Source organism: Aegilops tauschii, chromosome 4, assembly GCF_002575655.3.
Source record: "Aegilops tauschii subsp. strangulata cultivar AL8/78 chromosome 4, Aet v6.0, whole genome shotgun sequence".
Lineage (NCBI taxonomy): Eukaryota > Viridiplantae > Streptophyta > Magnoliopsida > Poales > Poaceae > Aegilops > Aegilops tauschii.
The window spans coordinates 449353768-449370315 of NC_053038.3; the positions used below are offsets into that span (position 1 = coordinate 449353768).

A 16548-nucleotide genomic window follows, 5' to 3' on the forward strand; every position below is an offset into this window, starting at 1 on the left:
TTTAATTGTAGATGTTTAATATTTGAATTATGAACATAGGAAATGTCGTACTCGGACGACGAAAGTCTCCCGGGGGAGTGCGACTGGTGCCACGACGACCGAGGTCAGTGCGACAGGCCTTACCAGGACGAAGATCGGCGCTTCAGTATTAAGCTGGAGGAGACGTTCGATGTTGAAACGGTACGCAACGACGACAAGTGTTATTTTTTTGTAATTAAGCACGACTTCAACTATTTCAACGTGTACTTTTCATCTTTTACAATTCGGCTAGCTTATCCAATGCCATGCAAGACGCTACGTCTTGGAGAGGATGGGTTTTGAAGACCATGAAAGTATGGAAACAAAGAAAATTCACCTAAGGACCCATCATGATATAGATTTTGAAGTAAAGCTGTATAATTCTGAGAGCGTAACCCATTTTGGTTGCAAAAATTGGGAAGCATTTTGCAAGATGTATGGTTTTGATGAGGGTATGCTTGTCACCATGGATCTTGGTGATCCTGACATCGAGCAAGACAATATGGACATTTGGGTCCTTGTTGATACGCCTCCAATTCTACCGCTATGTGAGTTTCTCAAACATAGTTATTAGCTAATTTATATTGTTCATTTCAAAATAGTTGACAGCTTATTTTCATTGACAGCTTATTTTGATTGTTCAAACAATGTGCGGAACATGGTAGACAGAACCTACTACACCGATGGCTCTGAGTTAACTTATAAGGAGAAAACTCATCTGGTCGGATTTTGTACTGATATTGAGAATTACAATATCTACAATCAAACTCCTCAACATTATGGTCAATACGTGCCACTAGTGCACGTGTTGAACTACGGTAACTACTATGGAGATACCCTGGTAAGATTTCTTACTATTACAACATCCGTGCATATTTTGCATAGTTCTAAAACTAGTACATTATCATTGCTAACTATGAAGTTATTACTATGTTTTTCAACAGATAATCCCAGAGGATTGTGTGCCTCATTTGATGTATCAGAATGGTAGGCTTGATGTTTTGAATATACAACCAGGTCATCCTACGAATCTCAACTGTCCATACCGGATTTCTAAAAGAAGTGGAGACATGCAAATCAAAGAATGGAAAAAATGTATGGACAATCGCAAGGAGGTTCTTGGAAGCAAAAGGAAGCGAGGCGCAAGAATTGGAGACAGGATGATCTCCATTCTCCATAATGGAGAGTCAGGGTCTATATTGTTTTATGCTATTTTACCTTAAAGAGGGTATTTCGGTCCTACCTAATACTGATGATCATGTGCTAAGAACAATTAAGTAGGGTTGGTTCAAGGACTGTGAGGATGATGATCGTATGACTTGTTATTAATAACGAGTAGAAGTTGTATGATGATGATTAGTAGGACTTGTTATTATATATGATGATGCATGATGCGCGCATGAAGAGTTATTATATATCAGCGGGTGAAATGAACATGGATTGGATTGAAGTGAAGGCAACATGCATGTGGTGCGTGTTGAAAGTAGTACAATCCAAACTTGATCAAGTCCGGATTAGTATTACTTTCGACATGCACCACATGTTGCCTTCACTTCAATCTAAGCCATGTTTAGGCATAGCAATACGTAGCGTTGGTAAACCAAGCACGGAGATATAAGAGAAGACACTTCTCTCTAATAGCTACCTAATAACAACCCAAATTAACCCCCCAAAACCCCTAAACCCCCCCCCCCTTCAAAAAAAACAAAAACCTCAGCTCCTGCCAAGTGCTGACGCGTGGATGCCTATTGGTCCCGGTTGGTGGCACCAACCGGGACCAAAGGCCCTCCTGCCTGGGCTCCACGCACCGGCCATGTGGACGGCCTTTAGTCCCGGTTCGTGTAAGAACTGGGACTAAAGGGCTAGGGCATTAGTAACGACCCTTTAGTCCCGGTTCCAGAACCGGGACTAAAGGCCCTTATGAACCGGGGTAAAAGCCCCTTTTCCTACTAGTGCACACACCTCTCCACATTTGCAAATAAGGCCTTCCCTTGTTCATCCTTTTCTCTCACAAGATAAACAAGTCATACAAATGCATCTTGATGTTACGTGCAACACACGGGCATCTTGCTAACAAAAAAATATTTGGACGGTGGTTCGAAGTCATGACCTCGGGAACAGCGGACAAGGTGGCCTTGTATTGGAATGCTGAGCCGTCTGTTTTAACACACAGGAGCTGGTGTGGTGATTATACACACACGCACGCATGCACACGAACTGCATCCACGCAACACTCACACAAACACATGCACCCATGCACGCTCGCAACACTCACACGTACACACGCAGCCACGCACGCAACACTCACATGCACACACGCACGCATGCATGCGCACACCAGTACACCACACGACCAACACACACTCTCACGCTCAAGTGCTCAACCTACACGTGCATGTGCACACATAAGGCCCTGACAGACACATACACAACCAGGTGATTCCCGCGCACGGGTTGGAGCCTCGTCGCGCCTGCGTAAATTTGTGTTTATCTGACCTTTTGCCTATGCGAACTGACAGGTGGGACCCACAAGGAACGTGGTCAATTTAACTAGTCAACATGGCGCCACGCAGACTATTTGGCCGGTCAACAGAGTGCAATCCGATGCTGAACTGTGAGCAAGTGACCGTATAATCACCGCAAAACGTATATAGTGACCGTAATCAGCTTATTCTGAAGTTCGGTGACCGTATTACGCTTTTCTCTCTGTAGGCCCTCCAAAACTACATCTCTACACGTTCTCGCATGTTACATCTAACAACTATGCAATACAACACTACTACTACACTCTAACACAATAAATCATGTGTTTTTAGTTTTACTAGATATCATATTGTTACTTATAATTATTCAGTTTGCATACATTAAAATTACCTTTGAAATGTATGGCCGGTATCATCTACCGCGCGGGAAAAATCCCGCCCTTTCCTGTTTACTCGGGTTTGTATCGATGGATCGTGCGAAACAGCAAAACTATAGTACTATACAGTACTACAAGTGACAGTTCTCTGGGCCGTCGTGTCGTCTACTCCTCCGTCGTAAGAGTGGAGCGCTCGCTTTCATTAATCTTCTAGTCCCTTTCGCCGACATGTGGGACATCAAGCTACCGGGTCCACGTGCCATACCGGAATACAGTGCAGAGCAGCCGGGGTGAAGCACCCCAGTCATGGTGCCGGCGTAGTAATGAGCAATGAGGCGTCAAATCACAAAGCTGCACCTTTCCTGCAGTTAAGTTGGAGGGATGAAGCAACCATCACATCATTTCACTCGTTGCTGAATCCGCTTCTCCCTCATCTTCTTCAACTTAACCACGTGTTGCTTCTGCCGTTGTTCTGCCTCATGTGGGACGCGGATCGGCTTGGTAAAGCACTGACACGTGGGACCGCATGTTAGCAAACCGCCAGGACAACGTCCTCCGAAAATAAGAAGCCTAATCCTGGACTTACAAAGGGCTACGTAGCTGCTACGTATACTTTCCATCTAATCTATATATGCCCCCCCTGATTTTCAGGTGGGGTGGGCCTAATCCTCTCCTTTAATCCAATCAAATAGTCCCACATCACATCAGTTCATAACTTTACGTAAACCATTACGTGGATGTAGCATTGCTCAAATAAGAAACCTCCCCCGCCATCCGCGCGGCAAAATCACCTCCTTTTTACTAATCTTGATTCTATAATTTTTTAGATCAATATAATTGAGATTTGTATAGATAGCACACAGGAGCAAAACCAAGTGGTACGGTTAAGGGCATCCACAATGTGTAGCCAAATGTGAAAATAGCTTTTGGCATCGTGGGAACCATTGTGGACGGTGCTGCCAAAGCCAAAAAGATGGAACCGAAGCTCCCTGATTGATTGATTGAAGGAATAGAAAAATGCAACGTCTCTCCTCTTTCTCCCATGCTTGGACGCATGTAGTACAGTATAGAGCACAGAGTCTACTCCCCTGTCCCTTCTATCACAAATCACAAAGCAGTGAGGCGTCAAATCACAAAAGCACGGACGAAGCAACCATCATTTCACTCTTCGCTGACTCCGCTTCTGCATCGTCTTCTTCGAGAAACCATCTCACCGCACTAGTACTCCTAGTAGTACTAGTAAAGGACTTCCTGGATGCAAATAAGGTGGTTGTCTCGGCTTGCAGGCGGCACTTGCGAACGACTTACCGTGGTCTCCCTCAATGGTGTTCTCCGTCGAACGCACTTCGCCAAACCACCAACAAAAAAGATATCGTCGACGTCACCGCAATGGGGAAGGAAGTCAAATATAGTTACTACCTCCATTTTTTTGTACACAAGGCCAGTATATCAAAATTACAATTTGCAAAGGGCCACTAACACTAATCGAGGCAAAATTGATGGGGTTAGCAACCAAGGACATTAATATCCCCTGCATGCATGCGGAAGTGAGAAGGTTGGTTTACATGGCGCTGCATTAATCAAGCGATGAGGAGTGAGATGGTTAGCTCTTTGGTCTTTGGAGAAAAAATACGCATTAATTGACACGTGAAACGAGGATTTGTATCGATTAAATCCCGCGAAGGAAAACCCCGCATTTCTTTTTTAACACTAGTACTCCTAGTACGTACGTACTTATACTGTTTGGGTCTAGGCCTTGCATTGCCAAACTTCGCCACACATTTTTGCCAAGCTTGCTTAAATTTTTCAAAATGAGAAGGAGGTACACTTGCGCACGGCTGTCGCGGTCGCACCGCACCCTCACACGGTCGCTCCTGCACGCCGCGGTCGCACCGCACCCTCACACAGTCGCTCCTGCACGCCGCAAACCCAACCAAGGGAACGCACCCTCACTGACACATGATGTCGCATGTGAACAAACCAAACTCAGCCATCCTATCGCTGACACATAATTTTCGTTCATAGAGTATGTTTATCCAACCGCATGTTGGGGAGTATCCGTACGGCCCGTGCGGTGGTCTGTTGGGGAAGAAGAAGAAGAGGTTAGGAAGAAGGAAAGAAGGGTTAGGAGACGTAGGATATTCCTCCAACCGCCTGAAATGGTAGACTGACCCAAGTCAGGCGACTTGCATAACAAATATATGTTTTTACACAGCAAAAGATCCATAAAAACAACAACATAAAGAAAAACTATCACTGCTCGCGCAAAGAGACGGCCTCGTCGTCTTTGGCTGCCGGCGCGAACCAGCCGTCGCTGCCGACGTGTGTCTCCGCACCGTGGTTGTCCTCGGCCTCCAGCTACTCGTTCAAGCGGAGCGTGCGGGCGCTCTGCACGGACAAGAGCACAGCCCGGTTCAAGTCGAGGACGTCCGGTTCCGCCTGCAGGAGGGCCTCGATGGCATCCGCGTGCTCCGCGTCGAGTCGAGCCTCCGCCGCCCGGTTCAAGTCCAGGACGTCTGGTTCCGCCTGCAGGAGGGCGTCGATGAAAGCGGCATCCGCGCGCTCTGCGCCGAGTCGAGCCTCTGCCGCCCGGTTGAAGTCCAGGACGCCCGGTTCCGCCTGCAGGAGGGCCTCGATGGCAGCGGCATCCGCGCGCTCCGCCTCAAGTTGAGCCTCCGCCGCCCGGTTCACATCCACGACATCCGGTTCCGCCTGCAGGAGAGCCTTAATGGGAGTGGCATGTGCGCGCTCCGCGTCGAGTTGAGCCTCTGCCTCCCGGTCCTCCTTTAGTATCGCCATGTGAACCGCTGGTCCGCCTGCAGCATGGGGGACTCAGACGCCGGCACGAAGTCGACGTCCATCGTCTCATCCCCATCGGGGGCCTTCTACGCCGTGACCTCCACCATGAACATTGGATCGGCTTCCTCCTCCTCGTAGCTTGCCTCCAGAGAACTCGAGGATTGGCCCGCCGCAAAGCGGGCTTGGGAACGGAGGTCTGTGGCGCCGACCGCTGCCGCGATTTCTACGCGGCGCTCCGGCGTCAGCATCTTGTAGTAAGTGATCTTGCGGCGCACCATGGCTTTCCGGCGAACTAGGGGACGCTTGATGCGGGCTAGGGGATCAAAAGGTGGGGGAATAGGCTGGAGATTTGGTGTGGTTTTAGGGCAGTGGATGGCGTAGGCCGAGCAGCGAAGGTTCTGGTGTGAATAGTGGTTCCGGTGACGACCGGTCAATCGGTTTTGACTATACATTGCTCTTGTCGCATTCGCGTTGTAGCCCGGCACGCTGGACCCTCCACATCGCTCACCGAATGGAACGCGCTTCGTCTTGCGTTTTCGCTTGCTTGTGGGACCGCAGTTGAGAGCAAACCGACGTCCCTCCCCCTCCCCCGCCCGCGTCATTTATTATACCACCACTCCCTCCGTTTTATGCGGAGTAAATAAAAACAGAGGGAGTATACTACGGATGAGGATCCCCTGACGTGGCCGAACCCATTGAGTAACTGACATGCGGGGCCTAGCAAGCATGGGGTCTGCCAGTAAGTGACCGAAAGGGAGGGTAAGGTAGGGATACCTACGTCAGCGGATCCACTTCCACTATACTACTTTGACCAAATGTTAGAGTAATAATATATGACATGCAACTTACACAAAGCATACAGGGTCTAATGCGTTTTTCGAGGCTAACTTTGACCAAATGTTAGAGTAATAATATATGACATGCAACTTACACAAAGCATACGGTCAAATTCGTATGTGAAAGGAGTTTCCAATGATATAATTTTCACATTATACATCTCATGTACTATTAATCTTGTCAATAGTCAAATTGGAAACCATCTCGAGTACAAATCTAGGAGTACGTACGAATCTAACAATATTGATTGGGCGTTGTTGAATGTTGATACCTTTTTGATCAAAGTAGAGATACTTTGACTACACATAAAACTTTTATGTAAACTAGAAAGGATAGGGGGAGTATATTGTACGTTCAAAAACGAAACGAACATTGAATACCCTTTATATATGATTTGCGGATGCTATGATCACCGGTTCAAAATTTTGAATCCGCCTTAGGTATCACGTGCCCCCACTCGTTCCCTCTCGATTTCATCTCGGGGTCCGGAGATCTATTGAAAGAGGACTAGGGTGGGTACATGCGAATGATACTCGGCGGAATGTTCAAATGAGGCATGCAGGAGGATGGACTCGACTGGAGGGCGACATGATCGATGGAGAAGAGGGTTGGAGAGGAATGAGAAATAAGCAAACGCCACATGATTATACTTGAACGGCTCAAATAAACAATAAGTTGTCTCGCTTGGCCTACATAGTGAAAGGCCTAATGCGCAATGCGGAGCACTGACGCTCGAATATGGCCGGGAAAACAGGGAAACCGACATGTGGGGCACACCCGTCGGGACAACGTAGCGCAGACTAGTCCAATGGAGGAGCTGGCCCACGACCTCCTCGCCATTGACAACCGTTCATGTGGGCCGTTGGGGCCAACAACGGGGCGCAGCTCCAGCACCGCCTCTGGACACGGCGACCGCGGTGAGCGACACGCTCATATCGTCGCTAGACACGGTCGGTTTCAGTGTGCCGAGGGTGGCGTTAGTGCTGTGGCACGACCAACGGTATGTTTGGTTTGTGCCCAAGGTTGCCACATCAAAGCATCGGGTAGCCAAAATTTTGGTTGAGGTATTGGTTGCCCATGATTTGGCCGACATTGGCAAGAAAAATGAACTAGAGTTGGCTAGAGTTCATTGGCATGCCAAAGAAATGGCAACCATCCAAACAAAGACCAATCTTTGGGTCATGACCAAAATTTTGGTTGAGGTATTGGTTGCCCATGATTTGGCCGACATTGGCAAGAAAAATGAACTAGAGTTGGCTAGAGTTCATTGGCATGCCCAAAAATGGCAACCATCCAAACAAAGACCAATCTTTGGGGCATGACCAAAATTTTGGTAAGGTGCACTTTGGCCACAATCCAAACACACCCCAACACCCGGCTTGTCGAGGATGCACGGGGCGCCGCAACGCGTCCGCGGAGTGGTGTAGCGCGGCCAACTGCATCCTCTGGACCTGAGACCATGCCGGGTCATCTTGCTTTTTCAATGACATGCGGGGATCGCATGTGAGCAAAGGGCATCTCCAACGTTGCCACGACCGCAGCTGACTACCCTGGCACACCAAAACCCTCGTCCCTCGCACCGTCGCGCGGTGCGTTCCCAGCCGGCGCCAGCTGCCCGCATTCATGCCGCCCATTCGTATGTCGTTGTTAAGAGGCTCGGTGCCCGAGGAACCAACTCCGGCGACTTAATGACGCACCCGGACGCTTGGCCTCACCGGAATGCGCTACTTAAAGCGGCAACGCCCAGCTAACCTCCACACCATAGCGCACCGTCCTCCCACCTGGCACCACATCTGCCATGACCGCAAGTGCGAACGCTCTGCGGGAGAGCTTGTCTTCGGGGATGAAGCTTGAGGTCGCCGCACTCGCTCAAGTCGCCTCTCGCGACGCAATAGCGGCGTAGCCGGACGCGGACGCGACCACACAAGCGGTGGCCACGCTGGCGACCGATGACAGGAGCACCGTCAGCCACGCGTCCTACTTGCCACCGTCCAACGTTCGGCACCGCCGAGGTCGGGGACTCCTCCAAGGATGAGTAGGGCATGAGAGACGGCAGGGCATGGTGTGCCAACTGGTCGGTCCGTATCCCGTGTTCTACTCTTCCTCGCCGGAGACCGCACCTTCACTTCACGGGTCTTGAACCCCGCCCCTGTACATAGAGATCGCAGATGGACGACGTCGGTCGCCGCCGTAGATTATGTTTTGGGTAGGGTTTCTTTTATTTTTTTTGTCCTATAAAAGTTTGGAATGTAAAGAAAATCTGCCGTGTTTGCATTAATCTCGGCCGGTGTATATGAACTTTCACAATAATATACATATTGTAGGAGTACTGGCAAGATGCCCGTGCGTTGCACGGAAGATCAAGATCTTGTGGGAGAAAAGGATGAACGAGGGAAAGCCTTATCTGCAAATGTGGAGAGGAGTGCGGGTAAATTGTCATAGTTTCCTTCCTATCCGTTAGATATAGATCGGACGGCCTATATTGCAGGATGACAGGCACACCATCATCACCAACTCTGCTTTTTATTGAACCGAGACAAATCTAACTTGTGAAGTAAAATAAACACATAGGGTCTATACATACACAAATTATCTTAGGCACTCCAATAGTACGTCCACTACACATTCACGCATTTCACATCTTTCTACATCTACGGGAACCTATAAAAGGGTTCATGTAAATTGCCTCTCTCTCTCCTCCCCTGATTTTCATGGTGGTGGGCCCCTTCCTCCCCCAATCTACAATCAACAGCTCACACGTTTCACATTACGTTAATTATGTAGCTGGGATTACGTAGGTGTAGCATTACTCGTCCTAAAAAACCCTACTAAGCCAACCTCCCAGCATATCGCGCGGGAAAAGACCCGGCCGCTCCGTTTTAGTCTGGATTACCGGATTACTAGTAGTAGTATCGATGGATCACGCGAAGCAACAAATTTTTTTTGAGGGGGCGAAGCACCTAGTTTAAAAGGAAAAAAGGCGGTACACTCACAGCACTCCTGTCGCGGTCGCATTGCACCCCACACACATTCGGTCCTGCACACGGCTCACGCAAACGGAACGCGCTTCGGCTTGCCTCTTCACTGACACGTGGGACTGCACTTGGAGAAACCGACCATGCGCCAAACTCCCCCCGCCCACCGCGCGAAAATCCTCCCCCCCCCCACACCCAAAAATTCCCCCCAAATCCGATTCAACCGCCCTTCGGCCAACTAGCCAATAATATTCCCCAAACCCCCCTCCCCCTGTCCCCCTCCACTCCATTCGCTCCGCCAAAGCCGCCCTCCCCGCCGCGCCGATATGTCGGTGCCGCGGTTCGGCGATCCTCTCGCTCCCACAGTACGCTCTCGTAGACTGTCGTCCTCTAGCCGCGCCGCCACCTCTGGCTACGTTCTTGTGGAGGCGCATGGCGGTCAGTGTTGCCACCGCTGGCGACGTTCGTGTGGAGACGCACGGCGGTCAGCTTCTCCCACGGTACGCGCATTCTAGACTGAGGCCCCATTCATGTCGGTGTAGCGCTGAATGCTAGCTGATAGACGCTGTTAATCTCACTGTTTGCCGAAGTAGTTTACTGTCAATATGCTCTGCTTAAGAAGCTTCCTTGCCCTGTTCTGCACTCAATCTACTTAGCTGAGATGGCATGCCAAGCCTGATTAGTTGCTAAAATATCCTGCCATATATTTATTGTGACGTAGATTGCCATGGTCTAGTAGCCAATCTGTTAGGTGAAATAGCTCTACACCGTTTTATACACGATCTTTGTTGCTGCGATGGCCTTCGATAGTTCGATGGCTGTGTGCTCGGCCTCATTGACTGCTGAAACAGCCTGCCATAATTTGGCACTCAAATCTGTTTGCTGAATTAGCTTTACATATATTTCGTTACTTAGATCTGCTCGTCCAAATATCTTGCCATAGCTTTAGACATCGACCTAGGTATTTTTTCTGGACTTCATAAAAAAGCATATATGTTTTTCCTGTAATATCTAGTAGAAGAACTAATTTGTATGTCTAACAGATGGACAGGACATGGATAACTTCTGCTCGAAGATTCTCCGCTGCATATGTCGAGGGGGTTGAAAACTTCATGAACTTTATCAGAGCTGAGTACGGTGGTCCGAAATCAGATGTGCTCTACCCGTGTAGCAGTTGTATGAATTCAGTTACAAGACCCCAGTCAACTGTGCAAAATCATCTACACTTGTATGGGATGTCGGTCACATATACTAGGTGGGTTCATCATGGTGAAGCTGTGAACGTCAATGTTATTGACTACGTGGAAGCAGCAGATCACCATCTTGATCTGCCTGATGCTCAGGTGGAAGAGGAGGAGGAGGTGGTGGTGGCGGAGCCAGTGAGTTTGACCAACATTGAAACAATGCTACGAAATGCCCGTGCATTCCGTGAACTTTCACCTGCAGAAGAAAAATGGTGGGCCCGCATGTTGGAACAATGCAACGTTGCTGTCACCCCAGGAAATAAGCTGTCAGTATTCTCAGCTATGGTCACCTTTCTTCAGGTGAAGACATCTGAGCGGATGACCAACAAATCATTCGATGCGATGTTGGCTGCTTTCCGCAAATCTTTCCCTGATGCGTCTGAGCTGCCACACACCTACAGTAAAATGAAGAATTTCCTTCGTGCAGTTTTTTTTTGACTGGGAAAAGAAAATACCTCCATATTTATGAAGGTTTTCCTTCGTGCAGTTGGAATAGGATATGATATGATCCATTTTATAATTGTGTTCTGTTCCGGAAGGATTATGCCAACTTAAGTGAATGCCCGAAATGCAAATCATCAAGATGGAAAGATGGCGATGTTGTGAAGAGGATTCCTCATAATGTTTTGAGACATTTTCCAATTACACCAAGATTGCAGAGGTTGTTTCATGATGCTGAAACACGAGATAATGTACTCTGGCATTCTAGGAACCAGGAGTACAGAGATCAGAATGTAATGAGCCATCCATCTCATGGTAGTGAGTGGAAAAGCTTCAATGATAAACACAAAGAGTTTGCTGCTGACCCGAGAAACATTAGACTTGGCTTAGCTTCGGATGGATTTAACCCATTTGGCCACTAGAGCGCCACATATAGCATGTGGCCAGTGCTTTTTATCCCTTACAACATGCCTCCAAATGTCTGCACCAAAGAATCAAACTACATGATGGCCTTGCTCATCCCAGGTCCAAAAAGTCCTGGAAAGGATTTTGATTTGTTCATGGAGCCTCTTGTGGAGGAACTTCAACAGCTATGGAAGGGTGTTCTCACTTGAGACCTATATAGCAGCCCACCAGCTGATTTCTTCCAGGGTGCCGTTATAATTTGGTGCATCCATGATTATCCGGCTTTGGGCACTATGTCAGGGCAAACGACACATGGTTACAATGCATGTGTTCGTTGTGACAGGAATTCGCTGTCATATGCAATACTTAGCAAGATCTGTTACATTGGACACCGCCGTTTCCTTACCAAGGACAAGCCGCATCCTAGAAAATACCGAAGACATGTGTTCAATGCAAAGCATGAAAACCGTGATGCGCCAAAGAGGCTCACCACCGATGAGTTGCAAGTGGAATTAGAGAAGGTCAGGCATATTACACCAGGAAACCATCCTGGTAATGGTAGCGGGAAAAGGAAGCGTGGCAGGGTAGAAGAGAGATTATTGTTTACCCGCAGGTCCACTTTGTGGGACTTGGAGTATTGGAAAGATATGGATCTGTGGCATAATCTTGATGTGATGCACATCGAGAAAAATATATGTGACAGCATTATTGGCACACTTCTTAATACTGAAGGCAAGATGAAAGATACCTTAAAATCTAGGATTGATTTGACACACACTACTGGAATCAGCTAATTTGCCATCTGCCAGCTCTTTGCCGTCTGCTAGCTGACGGCAAAGAAGCTCTTTGCCATCAGCTACCCAAAAGCAGACGGCAAAGAAAGGGCAGACGGCAAAGAAGCTCTTTGCCGTCTGCCAGCTCTTTGCCGTCGGCCAGCGGACGGCAAAGAATCTTTGCCGTCCGCTGGCGGACGGCAAAGAGTGAGGTGGCCCCCCCACCCCCCGCCCGTTTTTGAAAAACTTAACGGGCCACCTCTTTGCCGTCCGCTAGCAGACGGCAAAGAGGCAAAAAAGCGGACGGCAAAGGGGGGCGGACGGCAAAGAGCCTACTACCTAACGGCCCGTACCCCCCGCCCGTTACTCACTTCTTCCCTCTCCCTCGCCGTTTCTCTCCTCCCACGCCGCCGCCCGCCGCGCGCCGCCGCCGCCCCGTCGCCCCCGCCGCCCCGGGGCCCCGTCGCCCTCACCGCCCCGGCCCCCCGCCGCCCCGGCCCCCCGCCGCCCCGCGCCCCACCGCCCGGGCCCGGCCCCCCGCCGCCCCAGGCCCGCCCCCTGCCGCCCCAGGCCCGGCCCCCCGCCGCCCCAGGCCGCCTCCTCCACCGCCCCGCCCCCTCCTCCACCGGCCTCCTCCACCCCCCAGGTGAGCCCCCCATTTTTCAGTTTTTTACTGTTTTTTTTCTTTTTCCTTTTTAGTTTTAGTTTTAGTTTAGATTTAGTTTTAGTTGTAGTTTTAGGTTTAGTTTTAGGTTTAGGTTTAGTTGTAGGCTTAGTTTAGTTTGAGGAAAGAAGAAGAAGAAGAGAAAAAGAGGAGAGGAGGAGAAGAAGAAGAGGAAAAAGGAAAGGAAGAAGTAGAAGAGGAGGAGGAGAAGAAAAAAGAAGAAGAGGAAGAAGAAGAAGAGAAAAAGAGGAGAGGAGGAGAAGAAGAAGAGGAAAAAGGAAAGGAAGAAGAAGAAGAGGAGGAGGAGAAGAAAAAAGAAGAAGGGGAAGAAGAAGAAGAAAAAAGAGGAGAGGAGGAGAAGAAGAAGAGGAAAAAGGAAAGGAAGAAGAAGAGGAGGAGGAGGAGAAGAAAAAAGAAGAAGAGGAAGAAGAAGAAGAAAAAAAAGAGGAGAGGAGGAGAAGAAGAAAAAAAAAGAGGAGAGGAGGAGAAGAAGAAGAGGAAAAAGGAAAGGAAGAAGACGAAGAGGAGGAGGAGAAGAAAAAAGAAGAAGAGGAAGAAAAGGAAGAATAGGAAGAAGAAGAAAAGGAAAAAAGAGGGAAAAACCCCGACCCGACACGGCACCCCGACCCCGACCCGGCACCCCGACACGACACCCCGACCCCTAGACCCCGACCCCGACACCCCGACCCCGAGCCTGACCCGACACCCCGACCCCGACACCGACACGGCACCCCGACCCCGACCCCGACCCCGACACCCCGACCCCGACCCCGAGCCTGACCCGACACCCCGACCCTGACACCGACACGGCACCCCGACCCCGACCCGGCACCCCGACCCGACACCCCGACCCCGAGACCCCGACACCGACACGACACCCCGACACCGACACCCTAACACCACACCCACCCTTACCCCGACACCGACACGGCACCCCGACTCCGACCCGGCACCCCGACCCGGCACCCCGACCCCGAGACGGCACCCCGACCCGACACCCCGACCCGACACCCCGACCCGGCACCCCGACCCGACACCCCGACCCCGAGACCCCGACCCCGAGCCTGACCCGACACCCCGACCCCGACACCGACACGGCACCCCGACCCCGACCCGGCACCCCGACAAGACACCCCGACCCCGAGCCTGACCCGACACCCCGACCCCGACACCGACACGGCACCCCGACCCCGACCCCGAGACCTCGACCAAGATACCCCGACCCGGACCCCGACACCCCGACCCCGAGCCTGACCCGACACCCCGACCCCGACACCGACACGGCACACCGACCCCGACCCGACACCCCGACCCGACACCCCGACCCCGAGACCCCGACCCCGACCCCGACACGGCACCCCGAGACCGACACGACACCCCGACCCCCGACACCTCCCGAAAAGGTGTTCTTTGGCCTTCCAGAAGCCGACGGGGTCATATATTTGTGAATTATTAGTTAGGTCATATATCTTTCGATTTTGTTATGAACAACATCATATATAATTGTGTTGATCGGGTAGTTTTAAATGTGCAGTTGTTTCATCGCTGCGAGGTTTGGTGTTCGACGACCTCGCCGTGCGTTTGACGAGCTCTGCCCCTTCGTTCGTGGGTGAGCACAAATGACATGTCCTCCTCCCCCATTAATTATTTGATCTATTCCGATGAAACTTGATAGCTAGATATATATGTGTCTTGAATCATCAGTATGCGTAACCAATATGTGTCTCCCGTTCGAAAGCGTCATAGTTATAAATATGCATGCATTTGCATATTTATAACCTTGATTCTTTCGAATTGTCCAACGCTATCCATGGACAGCCCGAGTATGTTTAGATTGGGTTCGTTTTCCCATATGCTTTGCTCCGGATCCGACGCATAAATTTCGTCAGTGCCTCCCCTGTTGTTCTCCGGGTACACATCCTCCCTGTTTATTGCAGAGACGTGTATCAGGAGAACAGCGGGGAGGTGCTGCCGAAATTTTGCGTAGGATCCGGGGCATAGCATGGGAAAATGAACCCAATCTAAACATACTCGGGTGGGAGGACCTATCATTACCTATTAGAGTGTAGGTTGCATGGACGTAATAAAATTGACAAAGTAGATCAACTGATGAATACATACATGCTGAATTATATATATATATATATATATTTGTTGTGTGTCTAGTAGCTCTGAAAGTCAAGATGAGTGATCGTGCGTGGATGTACACCGGTCACACTGGTCAGAACAAATGGAGCACTGAATGGTTCACAAAAACCAAGGGGTTTGTGCGAGCCGCATTTGCAAATGGCCAGAGGAAAACCTGGTGCCCCTGTTTACGGTGCGGCAATTGGGAAAAGAGGACAGAGGCTGAAATGGGCAAACACCTGCAGAAGAGTGGTTTTACGCCCGATTATACGGTGTGGACATTTCATGGTGAGTCTGCCCAACGTGACCGAGCTGAGGTGGATCGTCGTCGCACCGACGAGCATGGTACCGGGATGGAAAACATGGTGCAAGACTTTGATGATGCTCGGGACTTGGACGAGGAGATGGAGGAATCTGCAAAGGCCTTCAATGAAATGTTGGAGTCTTCAAAACGTCCGCTCCATGAGCACAATGAGCTTTGTCAGTTGGATGCCATCTCACAAGTAATGGCTCTGAAGGCTCAGTTCAACTTGGGCAGAGAATGCTACGATGCAATGATGACAGTATTTGGACGCTTTCTACCCAAAGGCCATGTAATGCCTGCAAACCTATACCAGTCGGACAAAATCCTCCGTGCACTGAAGATGCCCTATGATAAGATACATGCCTGTGAGAAAGGATGTGTCTTGTTTAGGCTTGACTATGCGGACTTGAACTATTGTCCCATTTGCAAGTCTTCCAGGTATGTTGTGGTAGACAACGGTATGGGTGAGAAGACACAGACCAAAATCCCCGTTAGTGTTCTTCGGTATATGCCAATCGTACCAAGACTTCAACGTCTTTTCATGGTCGAAGAGACGGCCAGACAGATGACATGGCACAAAACGGGCAAAAGAACCGAACTAGATGCAGATGGGAATCTGATGATTGTACACACATCAGATGGTGTTGCGTGGAAAAAGTTTGATGAATTACATGGTGACAAAGCGGCAGATCCGAGGCATCCTCGAGTCGGCATCAGCACGGATGGGTTCAGTGTGTTTGGTATGACGGCAGCCCAATACAGTTGTTGGCCCGTATTTGTCTTTCCACTCAATCTCCCCCCGGACAGATTATGCAAAGAAAGAACATTTTCCTGACGTTGATAATTCCAGGGCCCAACTATCCGGGGAAAAATATGAATGTGTACATGCAACCGCTTAAGGACGAATTGCAAGAAGCCTGGGATAATGGGTTCAAGACATACGATGCCTATAGCAAACGGAACTTCATAATGCGTGTCTGGTACATGTACTCGACGCATGACTTGCCGGCGTATGCGCTATTCGTTGGCTGGTGTGTGCATGGAAGGTTCCCGTGCCCCACATGCAAGGGAGCTCTTGAGTTTCGTTGGCTTCAGGCCGGT

At 49.8% G+C, this 16548-nt stretch overlaps 1 long non-coding RNA gene across 1 annotated transcript; it reads left to right on the top strand.

Annotated features, from left to right (window-relative positions):
- Nucleotides 1–208: 208 nt before the first annotated feature.
- LOC141021545 (uncharacterized) lies at nucleotides 209–1163 on the top strand. Its single transcript, XR_012182872.1, has 3 exons — nucleotides 209–566; nucleotides 645–859; nucleotides 963–1163. It is a non-coding gene; the product is annotated as an uncharacterized lncRNA (long non-coding RNA).
- Nucleotides 1164–16548: the final 15385 nt, after the last annotated feature.